The following is a 13,205-nucleotide window of genomic DNA, read 5'->3' on the forward strand; positions in this document are numbered from 1 at the left end:
ACCGCATTTCAAACCTGGTTTGCAGGCCCCACTTCAGGTGCTGGGAGGTAGGTGAAAGAAGGTAGGCTCGGGGAAAAAAAGAAACCCCAAAACATAAAGACTGCACGCATCGGTGCTCACGAAAACAATTAGCCTCTGGTGATTGTACACTTTTTTTTTTTTTTCCCTCTCTCCGGGTCTGAAAGGCACACAAGAACCCTGGCAATTCTTATGGTGGAGTGGGCACCCCGGGAGCCTGCGTGGAGCTCCGAGCCTTGCAAACCTCCGTGTGTGTGTGCGCGTTTTGGCTGTATTTCGGCTGCTGAAGGAAAATCCCACACAAGATTCTTGCCAGATTTGAGGAAATGCTTAGTTGAATGGGAGCCCTGTTCACTTGGAGTAAGGTAGAATTATAGCCAACTTAAAAAAAGAAGCTTAACATATGACAGCGACTCAGCTGGAACCCTGGAACACATACCGCACGCATCTTTGATCTTCCGCATCACATTAAATAACAAAGACCAGAGGACTTCAGATATGTACCAGATAGACTGTGTTTGATCACAGTAAAAGGCTTCGCCCCATTCCGGACTATGGATTGCATCATTGATTTTTTCTTCCCCCCACTCCCTCCAAAGAAGGGACTCTTTTAAGTATGTCTGATTCTTTTAATTAGATCATTACTGCTATTGTAATGTTTACTCCAGCATAATCTCTTATGAATAGCATGGGGCTTTTTAACCACCGTGGTGACACTGCCCCGGTATCTTTGGGGAAAACACTTAGAAATAGTTAGGTCTGAATAATAAATATGGCTGCTTTCACACGCACACAGGCACACACACACACAAATTGTTTGAAATCACTTTTGAGAAATGTCACCATTTCTCGCTCCTCAGGAAGTGAGCTAAAGTGCGAGGGGCACGCAGGCTGCGTGATGCATGTAAATGCGGGCGGCCACGGGGAAACGTGGTGGGGAGCGTCTGTCGGTATTTGAAACCGCAGCAAAGTTTGCACGGCAATAATATGAAAGATTTCAAAAGAAAGGCCTGATCCTGATCCAGCAGGCAGAGTCACTGCTCTACTGCCAGGACTCTGACTTTCCTTTTCCTTTAGCTGCTCCTTCCCTGATGCCCTTCCTGCACCTATCTGTGATGCCCTTCTTGTGCGTGTGTATTTATTATGCACTCTTAACCTCAGTTTGATGAATCTGGGCCATTTCTGGGTTTGGCAGTGGTCAATGGGCTGCTTAGTGGTATAGCTGGAGTGCTCTGTAAATGTGCAAAGAACATACTGGGGAGGGCTTCCTGCGTGCTGCGTCCCCGGGCTGTTAAGTGCAACTCAAGACAGTGATTTGTTTGTAAGAGCAGCTGCACGTTTTTTAAAAAAAAAATGGTGGCTGCTGATTTCAAATAAATAGCTGTAAAAGGAGGTACATATGTTAAATGATCATTCTCCAAGACAGTGCTTGGTCTCAGTGATCTCTTCCAGGATCTACCTGGATGACGTGAGCAGGGTGGAAAAGCAGGGTTTGTTTGTTTCTGACAAGCAGCATGGTTTTATTTGGGGCAACTTGGAGCGCTTCGGCTCAGGCAAATGGACAATTATGAAAGAGGCTGTTCTTGGTGTGTGTAAGGTAACTTCCCCTGCCCTGCCTCTTGAAGCATGTTAAATAATAAATAACTTATTAAAACATGTTCAATGTAATAATGGCCTTTTTCATGAATTGTTGTAAAAGAGAGATTAGAGAAGGGGCGGGGGAGCAGCCTTCAGGGGAAAATAACGGGAATTTCTAGCAGTGGAGTTGTGTAATGGTTCTATATTTTTAAAATGTGCCTGTACTCCATTCATAGTCATTTAAGTGCTTAAATAAGCACAATAAATGTAAATAATTTACTGCTTTACAAACAGAAAATTGGGCAGAAAAGTAATTTTGAATAGTGAGTCGGCTTGCAATCTTCGATGATTTGGGACCCTGTAAAATGCAACTGACACGGCTGTTCATTAAGCTCATTGTTATTGAGCCTTCTTCACTTTCATTAGCGATTAATTCAGACAGATATTTAACTTAATAAGGTAAGTGAATAAACAAAAAATCGCTTTCTGCGCCTTAAGGTTTTTTAGACCCCCTAATTGCTTTTGTGCACTAATTATCAAGATTAACACCTTATACTTTTCTCACTCCGTTTCACCTTGCAAAAAAAAAAAAAAAAATGCCACCAGGGTATTTTGAAATCTTTTAAGTGGGAAGTGGGAAAGGGTTAAGGATTTTCTTCCCTAAGACAAAATGACCACCCACCAAAACGAGAAGACTCCGGCGAAGTTGTGCGTGGGTTTTTTAAAACATTAGCTGAGCGGGGAAGCCACACACGGCTGTACCGAGAGAATAGAGCTTGAATGGAATTCTAAGCCAGGAAACGAACGCTCCTGTCACTTGGATAAATCAGACCTTCCAGGAGGAGTTCGTGGGCTGTGTTTCGGCTTCGCTTATCAGGTCTCGGGCTACATTTTTTGAAGCAGCATTCATCAAAGATTTGCTGTTTGGCTAGTGTATTTAAAAGTTGATGTGAACTTAAGATCCGAGGTGGTTACCAGCACTTGGTGATCAGTGACAAAGCCCTTGCAGGTCCTTTTAATATTTACTGTAATAATATTATTCATAATGGAGTCATTCAGTATTCATGTGGATATAATACATGATTCCATTGTAATTTAGCATTAATTAATGTCCACTTATTGCAGCAGATTATAGTATAGGAAACAATTTCTGATAAGAGACACCAGTGTAATTTAAGGAGGAATCTGATTGTAATTTGAATAATGAGATGCATTGCTTCCTGTTGCCAAGCGTCTGTGCCCACCCCCACCTCCTTGCACGCGTGCATGTGAACCCAGAGGACACTTGGACACACTCCACACGCGCACACACACACACACTCAGGGGGTGTGTGGAAATGAGTGGGTCTTTGTCAAGTAAACAGTACAGTGTTGGGAATCCTTCTCCGGATCTCCCTCGCAAATGTAAAGTTTATCACTCCCAGATCTTTATTGCCACTGCAGTCCCTACCTGAGGGGCTGACTCAGTCTCTCTCCCAGAAACAAAGCAAAACAAAACATTATTGTAAGACAGTTATCCTTTAATGCAGAGGCAACTATGTTTCAAGTGACAATTACAAAGGGACTTTAAAAGTAAGTGTGCATTCATCTATTTATCTATCCATCTACCCACTCCCCCATCTCTACCTAATCTTTATGCCTACTGACCTAGCTCACCCAAAACTGACCCTCCAGAGGGGCCACCTTGGAAAGCTATGCGGTGAAGGTGCCGAAGTTGGACCCGGGGCCGTCTTGAGGGGCTGGCTGGTTGCTCTGGCCCTGAAATCACTCTTCAGCTTCGGATTGCTAATTGCTACTTGCTGGTCTCGTAAAAAGTCAGGAAGCTCCAGCACCCCTCTGGCTTGAACTTGATACCATATTTCACTCCTTCTTGTAGCATTAGGGGATTTAAGCCCTCCTTTTGCTTTAATTCTTTTCTTTCTTTAATGGGTGACTGGATAAATTCAGTGGTGGATTTGGTGACACTAGAGCAGCAGATAAGTGCATGATGCACTCCCGCTATGTGGGTGAAAAATCCCTCACCATATGTTTCCTCACTGGAATGCCTCGTCTTGCGAAATTACAGGAACCGAAGCTTAAAAACACAATTAGGTAGTTTAAAATGAAGTATTAAAGAAATATCGCGTCTATTCCGATGCCTGCCATGTTTTCTTCCCCTCTCCCTTTTATGGTTTTGTTTTGTTCTTGGACGATTCAAAAAGCCTCCCCTGTATTTGATTTTTATACTAATCATGCCCCATATTTTTTGGATTATGTTATATAGGCTGTGGTTAAATTATAAATGAAAGGGTGAACTACCAGACTTCTTGTCATAACAGCAGCTTTTATGTTGTTACAGAAAATGCAAAAAAAAAAAAAAAAAAGGTGTTTTGTGTTGAAGGGTCCCCTCGCTTATTTGGTGCTGCTTAATGTATGTGGGCAGACAAGCACAGCAATTTGTAGAAATGTTTTTTGCAGTATTTTGAAAATTACAGCACCCTCTCCATCCTCTGAGGGGAAAATGAAAGAAAGCTAAATACACAATGGATAAATATAGCTGGAGCCTAACAGCTCTCTGCTTTTCCTGGCTTTATGCATTCCTTCTTACAAAACGTGCTTACACACACACGCTGGGGCACGCGCACACAGACACATACGGAGCCTACTTCAAGTTCAATTCCTTACCAAGTTATAAGCCGAATCAACTGCTTCATGTGGTAGAAACACAAAAACCGCCTTCCCCAATTCCCAGTGCCTTCCTCAGTTGTTTAAAGAGAAAGAAAAGGCAACCAAAAGCCAACAGGACCAATCTTAAATTAAAAAAAAAAAAAAAAAGGAACCAAGTAGCGGCTTATAATCTCTCTCTGTTTTTGTTTTCCCATTAAATTTATTTCAAATTCACTAAACATGAAAACCCAGTAAAATATTTTATAGACGCCTTGTATCACACTGCTCAAAGCACTTGACTGAAAGGCTACTTTATGTCCTGATCCTGGTGGGCTGGAGTTTTAAGATAGAATTTATGCTCAGCAAATTGATGAAATATTTCGTTTATAGGCTGTGGCATTTTAGGTCTGTTACCGCATCACTTAAAGGACTTTGCTATGGTGCAGGCACGAAGAATGATTTTCTGCATTAAATCCACTACCGGGCTGAACCGTTTTAATTTGCCCCCAAACTTCTGCCAACTGGAAGGCGGGTAAGAGGTCAGACAAGCCCGAGGAACCGGATGGATTATCTCTTTGCATGAACTCATTCATTGGGCTCTTTCTAATGGAAGGCGAGATTTCACAGTATCTGCTGGAGTTACTCAGATGCTTTTCATAAAGAGCAGATCCTATGCAAAAATCAATAGCATAGCTTATGCCCTTCATTTGTAGATAAGTGTATTCTTGAATGTCTGAAGGAATATTTGATGTGGAACTTAAAACAGGGCTGGAAAAATATCTTTGCTTTTAATTGCCTCTCACTCTGCAGTGAAGTGAGCCCCTTCGCTGCGGAAGCGGGGTTGAGGGTGATCGCCTCCTTTCTGTTCCACAAGGTGGGGTCCCCTCCTGCTCCCCCGGAACCAGCCTTAAGGATTGTTTCTTCCTTTTTTTTTTTTTTGGCTTCATTGGATGAACTGTCTTCCCGAGATAACAAACCTTCTTCTGCAGCACTTGGCGGAGTTTGGTTAGGGGCTACCTCTGAGCAACGTGAACTTGGCCTTGCTGGTGTCTAACGCTAATACCTTCCCTCCTGTTCTGAATCAGGGTGTTCGGGAAACAGCCTGGAGCCATACAGCTGATGATTTCACCAAATTTGCATCTTTTCAACAGTAATGGGGATGGCTTCCACAAATGCTCCCATGCTCTAAAGAGATGTTAAGTGGCTGTTTCTAGTTCCTTCCCTCTCCACTCCCAAGAGAGTCGCTTTTCCATCTCAGGCACTCCCAGCCTCATGTGGAACTGCTGGCGGCCAGGGCCTGTCTGGGGCCTGGCAACCCGTCCCTGTGGTCGGCTGCAGGCCGGCCGGTCTCGGGGTCCTGGCCGGGGGGCTGCCTTCCCTGGCTCCGAAGCTGGGGTCTCCAGAAGGAGGGCCCACCCATCCCCAGGGGCTGGGCGGATGCACACACTGGGCCTGCTGGGAGGGAAGTAGGGCTTGGAGAGAGCTGGGGCTGGGGTCTCAGGTGCGCCTTAGGGGCCAGAGGGGGCCTGGACAAGGGCGCTCAGCTCGGGGAAGTTGGGGGAGGAGACGGCCCCCAGGGCCAGGGTTCTGCACGTCACTAGGAGCTGGGCTTGGGCCGAGGGGGCCCGGGTTGTCCCAGAGCAAATATTTTTTTAATGTGGTTTTGATTAAAAATAGGATAAAGTTTTGTGTCCTGAAAATGTACCAGATGTTTGTTGTAATTTTTTAATGACCTTCTGCCAGCCCCTGAGCCGGTCAGTTTGGCCACGGCTGCACCGCAGTCCAGTGAGTCAGATCCGCTGGGCTCTGCTGGCGGCTGGGCCTTGATCAGAGCTGCAGGCTGGCAGCTCTGGGTCCCCTGGGACTCTGGGTTGGGGTGGGGGATTTCCAGGAGGGAATGTTCTGGTTGGTTTGGTCTATTTTCCAAAGCTGCTTAGGAGACCCGAAAAACAGAGCCCGGAGCTACCCCCGGCCCCACCGTGGTCCCCGCCCTTCCCTCTTCATCTCCCAGGTGCCTCTCACGGGTGTCTGGGCAGGGCTAAGGTGCCCCTTCCCCTTCCTCCAGGGCCTTCCCGGTTCTGTGAAGCTTTGAGGGACCCGCGTTAGCATCCTCTGGGCCTGAGGGTGATGAAGGCTGGGCTTTTTCCCTCAGGCGTGTCCAGCAGCCTTGAGAGTGCCCCGTGGACGTGGCCTTGCACTTCTTGAGAGCAACCTTCTAGGAGGTTCACATGCTGAGCTTGTGTGAACTTTCTGATCCACTTGTGCTCTGAGAAGCTACAGAGAATTCTTTCCAAACCATGCTTGGAAAAGAACAGATTTTTTTTTTTTTTTTTAATGTGTTTTAGACATACAAATAGGGCTTGAATTTCTTTCCTTTAAAATGACTCCACACTGTATCAGTCCTTCAGTTGGATTAAAAGTCACAGTATTCTTCATTTTTCTGTGGAGCAGATATAGGACAAAACTCAGTTTCTCAACACATGACCTGTTCTATTCTTCAGCGTATGCAAACGCTTATACTTTTAGTTTAAAAATTGGTAAGTAACACTGGACCTCTTCTCCTTTTCATGGTCCTTTGGGGTCCAAACCAAGCACAGTAAACAAATATTATTCAAAATAATTTGTTAAGGAAAACCCAAACCAACCTTTTCCAAATTTCATGTTTATGTTTCAAGGATATAACCCAAGGCCTTCATGACATCTTTCTTTAGAAAAACTCAAAGGATGAAGTCTAATCTGTCTCTCTGAAAGGCACGTCTCATCACTGACAAGGAGAAGAATAGGAAGAAAGAATATAATGGGACCCATTTCCTTGTTGAAACAACCAGGAGCAAATCAAGGAGAAAACCTGGGGTAACAGAAGGGTCTTTAATAAACCTGGGGCCTGTAGGAGCTCAGCCAAGCCAGCTCCCTGCCAGACACAGGCCTGAGGGTGTACTGAGAGAGAGTGGAGCTTGGAAACCAGGGTGTCCTCACAGGTGTCTTAGGTCTGACGTCGCGTAATAGTTGCAGCGGGAATTCTGCCATCTGAAAAGAATGTGAATCACTGGCCGTCACTACCTCTGGAGACAGTGGCTCCTTGGAGTTGCCTGGTCTTGCCGTACAAGGTTGCTTGATCACCTGTGTCTGGTGAAGCTTATTTCTCAAGTATGAACAGCATAAGAAGGGTCTGTCAATGATCTTCAATTTTTGTCAGGAAATTGTGAGCCTCCCGTTCCGTAAACAAAATAAACACGAAGCAAAGCCCAGGCTGCCCTGGACCAGCCCTCCTCAGTGCCCGGGGCTGCCTGTGCATCTTCGTCTCTCTGAAGTGACTCCGCAACCCGCCCTCCTCAATCACCTTGAATCAAAAATTAAGCACAAAACTTAATAGCTTCAGGACAGTTCCTTCACACGTGTGTTAAAAATTCTCATTTCATGTGTCAATATATTTCCATACACCGGTCTAAACGCTGTGTCAGAAGAGACGGATTAAACTCAGAAGTAAGCAATGCCTATTTTGTTAATAACAAGGAAAGGTGATTAGTATTTTACTATTAATAAAGTGGATTTTATTACAGATGGAAATGAAACATATAAATAAATTTAAAATGCCCTTGATTTAATTCATGTAAGGAACAGTCATGCATATACATATATATAGTCTTTAATTTGTTGTAGATGTTTATCTTTTTTAAATGCTTCAATGAAACATATATTAGTATAATTTGCAGTGTGGGACACACACATCAGTACAGATTTATTGGTTGGTGTGCTCAGATATGACACAATGCAGATATTATTGGCCGGAAGTTGACAGTATCCCCTGGAAGACCTGTTCGAAATCTTATTTTCTCAAATGTGACCCAGTTCTCGTCCAAGCTGCGGCTTTGGACGCACACTCAGCTTCTCTGGGAACCCTGTCCCTTTTGTCCACACTCATGCTCTGACCTGCACTGCTCAGAAATTTTTGAGATGAAGTCATCGCTGGTTTGAGTTACTGGAGAGACGTTAATTCGTCCAGCTGGGCTGGCTCACGGGCTGCCCCGCTCTCGGCCTTGACAGCCACCCCCGGTGAGAAACCCAACAGGAAGCGGGGGGCGAGCCGAGGGGGCCGGAGCCCGCAGACGCAGGGCAAGGCTCCTGTGATGTGATCGCGAGTCGAAGCAGCAGAGGAACCGACTGGTCTGCAGGGTCTTCAGGAAAAACGCTTCTCTTCAAAGCAGTATTTTAGACAGGTGATCCACAAGGACCTACTGTGTGGCATAGGGCCTTCTACTCACTATTCTGTAATAACTTATATGGGAAAAGAATCTGAAAAAAAAAATAGACACATGTATGTGTGTAAGTCAGAGAAGGCAATGGCACCCCACTCCAGTACTCTTGCCTGGAAAATCCCGTGGACGGAGGAGCCTGGTAGGCTGCAGTCCATGGGGTCGCTAAGAGTCGGACACGACTGAGCGACTTCACTTTCACTTTTCCCTTTCATGCACTGGAGGAGGAAATGGCAACCCACTCCAGTGTTCTTGCCTGGAGAATCCCAGGGACGGGGGAGCCTGGTGGGCTGCCGTCTATGGGGTCGCACAGAGTCGGACACGACTGAAGCGCCTTAGCGTCGTGTATGTGTGTAAGTGATTCACTTTGCTGTATACCTGAAACCAACACAATACTGGGCATCAGCTCTGCTCCGATATGAAGCAGACGTTAGTGAAAGATGGAATTTTATTTTAAAAAATGATTTATTTTTAATTGAGGGATAATTGCTTTACCGTATTGTGTTGGTCTCTGCCACACATCAACATGAACCAGCCATAGGTGTGTGTATATATATATATATATATATATATATATGTCCCCTCCCCCTTGAACCTGCCTCCCACCTCCCTCCCCATCCCTCCTCCACTCGAGGTCGTCACAGAGCCCCGGTTTGAGTTCCCTGAGTAACACGGAAACATATACTCTACCATATGTAAAATAGATAGCCGGTGGAAACATAGAATTTTAGTTAAAAAAATTCCTGGGAAATGGTCAGTTGCTGCATTGCCGGGCAGACAGTGAGGCGCACGTCACCCTGTGCTGGCGAGCGTGTTAACACGCATGCACAGCATATATGACGCTGTGTGTGCCGCCAGGGCCTGCTCCTCCGAGCCCTGCAGGCCGTCTCTTTGTTAGAACAGTTGGCTGTGCGTGCGGTTCAGCTGCCCGGGGACGGGCTCCACGCACGCAGCTTTCTGCCACTCTGTGTGCCTTTCTGTCTCTCTGCAGGAATTCCCTGCACCCCTGACCCCAGCACCTAGAGGAGCTGAGGGGTGGGGGAGAGAATGACCCCTGCCCCCTCCCCCAGTTCCAGCGTGTCTCTGACCTCCCCACCCACACATGCACCACATAACATCCAGATGTCCAAAAACATTTTTTGGAGGACTCTATGAAATTTGATAGAACTTGAAATGTGATCGTGTATGAACTCAGTGACATACATTGTAAAACAGCCCCAAATTCTGTATGTAGAAATGGAGCCATTTTCCCCGGAGGTCCAGCCCCCTTTCCCCGACAAAGATCAGCGCTGATGGGTCTCATGTGGGGACTGTCTTGGCCTCCCCTGGGCTCCCCTCTCTTTTTTCTCCAAAGCCCTTCTTTTCCCAAAAGCTTCAAGAAGGTATATTTTTTTACTCTTTGCTATGAAAACTGAGGATCTTGGTGACTTTTCCATGGACACAGAATTCACAAATGGCAGAAATATTTCTCAAAGTCGTATCTTCTGACTCTAAAATGAGTGCTTTTTAGGCCACACAGCAGGAGGAAGCACACCTGTCCAGCCTCACCTGAGCTGGTCCTCCACTGCAGGGGGAGAGATGAGGGAGGAGGTGGTGGGGGTAGTACACCCCCCCGCTCTGTCCCCACCAGATCAGGGGCCTCCTGTAGGTGAGGAGGATTTTCACCTGTTGTCTACGCCAGTGTCCGGTTCACTTTTGCTGAAGAACTGGAGATGTGTGTAGTCTGCAATTTACAAGTCCAGCCAAAGGCAGAAGTTTAGGATGGAGGTGTTCTTTGCTGTTACAGATATGGATCCATTTCATGGGAGTGGAAGACTCTGCAGGACAAGAGGCGGTAGTGCTTGGGGACGGTGAAGCTGGAGCCTTCAGGGTCTCCTGCTCTGTGGCTGAGGTCAAGGCCAATGCAAGAGGACCCAGAGCAGCCAGAGGGGCCTGCTCCTTCTCCGTGTGGAAGGGGGTATAAAGTGACAAGAAAGTGCACTCTCGGTTCAGAGCCAGCTCACACTCCCCAGGTGTAAAAGCACAGCGATCCCTCACCTGTGCCTTTTCCTCACCTGCACACAGGAAAGAGTGAAACTGTCCTCTAGTTTCCACGCTGCAAGAGAAAACAAAGATGACAGAGGGCTTGTTGCCAGTTTAGCCACATCAGTGTCGAGGAAGCATTTTCCTTCCCTGTTACATAAAAGAATTGCCTCTTCTTAAAACAATCACATCACAGGAATAGGACATGCCTTTGCAAAACTTCTGAAAATGGAGAAGCCGACTTTAAAATTTTAAGTAGCCATAAGCTCACTCTTTTTGTCAACGTTTTGGTAATCTGGACTATTGCAATCTACAAACAATATAATTGGCATTATTCGGTACACATGGTTTTGTATGCTGTCCTTTTCACTTGGGCTTCCCTGGTGGCTCAGATAGTAAAGAATCTGCCTGAAATGCAGGAAACCCAGGCTGGATCCCTGAGTTGGGACGATCCCGTGGAGAAGGGAATGGCTAAACTTTTCTCTATTTTACATGAAAAGTCTTTGTGAACATCCTTTAAAATAGCAAATGCTCTTGCTAATGGATTTAATATAATTTATGAAGCTGCTTCTTTATTATTGAACATTTGGTGTTTCCTTTGTGATTAGATACTATCTTGCATTGAGTGTCTTTGTGTGTAAAGCTTGCCCCACACACATGAGTGTTTCTTTGGGGTGGGTTTCAAAGAATAGCATTTCTGATGAGAGGACTTGCCAGCATTGTTTCAGTAGGGTTTTCCTGACTTCCCCTCATCCACAGCCTGAGAGATCCTTGCTCGCTGTGAAACGTTGTCTTTTTTTTCTTATTTATGAAAAATATCAGGTACATGCAAATAATGGTCAATGCTTAATTTAAAATCATTTTACTAGTTGTGGTATCAGACATCTTTTCTCTGTGAATGTGAATCATTTGTTCTTCTATCAACTATTTTGTTTTTAGAGAAATAGCTCTACCAGAAATCCTGGATTCAGTCTTTATGTTTTAACATACCACTTGAAAAATTATTCTAATGGCCAGCTGGTATTATTAAAAAGAGTTGCAAAAGTTTCCACTTGAAAAATCCACAAAAGTAAAAAATCAAGCAAAGACTTCTTTTCTTCCTGCTTTTTGTTTCCACTAAATTGCTTCCATCTCTTTCGCTTTTGTAAAAAGCATTAAGAATGCACCAGCAGCCTTATGATCTTACAGACAGAATAAAGAGGAACAATATCAGACCATCTTAGCAAACAAATATTCCCATTTTCCACAGTGGGATAAGCTAATTATTGTCATTTGTATGTTAACATTTTAACCAGCTCACTGCCAAACCTCACTGAGATAATGTTCTTAATTCCCACGACTGTTTTGAATATAAAAACCGTATGTTCTGTCATCTAGAAAGGATGTAAAAAAGGAGTGACTCACAAAAGCGTGAAGATCGGGCTCAAAGAGTTGAGAAGACCCTTTTGAGTTTGCTTAAAAATAAAGGTGGAAGTGGTGCTTGTGATGGTGCCAGTGAGAATGCTTTCTTTTCTGAAGGGACTTAAGGAGTTTTTATAAAATCTGATAAAGTGACAGTTTTGAAAATCTCATCTTGACAGTAAGTACATTCGGTGTTCATGTTATCATCCTGTGATACAATATGTATTTACAGAACAGACTCAGGAGTTTGAAAAAGGTTCCTTTTCCCTCTCAGCCCAGCCATGACTATTCTGAGTGATAAACAGGGGCTTCGAAGGGCGCTTCTCCGCTCGCTAGTGAGAAATGCCTGGGCTGGCTTTTGTGGTCCAGGCTCACTAGTTTCCTAGGACCAAGGCGTCTAAATAAGACATTAAGATGCACCAGGATTGAACTGAGAACGTGAGTAACCTTCTGCCTGCAGCTGTCTCAGAGTTTTGGGAAACATCTCAGCTGACCTTGACTGTTCTTTAGTTGCTAACTGAAAACCGAATAAGGTAGGCACCTAAAGGTTTGGAACTCCAGGCCATGTTGACGTCAAGCACCATTGTCAGGGCTGCCCTGGCGGTCCAGTGGTGAAGACGCCCCTCTTCCAGGGCAGGCGGTGTGTGCTTGACCCCTGGCTGGGGAAGCAAGATCCCACCTGCTGCACTGTCAAAAAAATACTTTTTCTAATTAAAATAATAATGCATTGGTTCCTGGAACAAACTTACCTTTAAAAAAGGAATCAGCCTCATTTTGACTTTCTTTGTTGCTATCCCATATCCTTTTCAAACTAAAAGATGAAGAAACGTGGGAGAACTAGGAAGCAACTGGTAGATGCCAATTAACTCAGTGCACATACATTCCAAACATCTAAAATTTCTCAACGGTACTGAGGCACATGGTTAATAAGTCTTATTAGGCTTCAGAAGTTCCAAACTGGCATCTTTAAAGGGATGGCTCTTGTGTTTTCATGTTATCCCATCCTAAGCAACACACAGTTATTGTCATTTCACTTCTCGGTTTTGGACATTCTTCTGTGAAGTGTTTCACATAGATGAAATTTGCAGCTGAATAATAAATAAATGAGTTGCCAATAACTTCAAAATTGTGTAAAGGTCCCTTCTTTCTATTGTCAATCATTTTTAGCATAAACTCCTGTGGTTGGAGTGTGGTAATGAATACACGCCGACCGTGTGGAGAACCTGAAGTTCTTGCAGCGGAATCTTAGATGAGAAAATGTCCGTTTCAGTGTTATATTGAAGGGTT

The sequence above is a fragment of the Bos indicus x Bos taurus genome, chromosome 26 (genome assembly GCF_003369695.1).
Source record: "Bos indicus x Bos taurus breed Angus x Brahman F1 hybrid chromosome 26, Bos_hybrid_MaternalHap_v2.0, whole genome shotgun sequence".
In the NCBI taxonomy this organism is placed as follows: domain Eukaryota; kingdom Metazoa; phylum Chordata; class Mammalia; order Artiodactyla; family Bovidae; genus Bos; species Bos indicus x Bos taurus.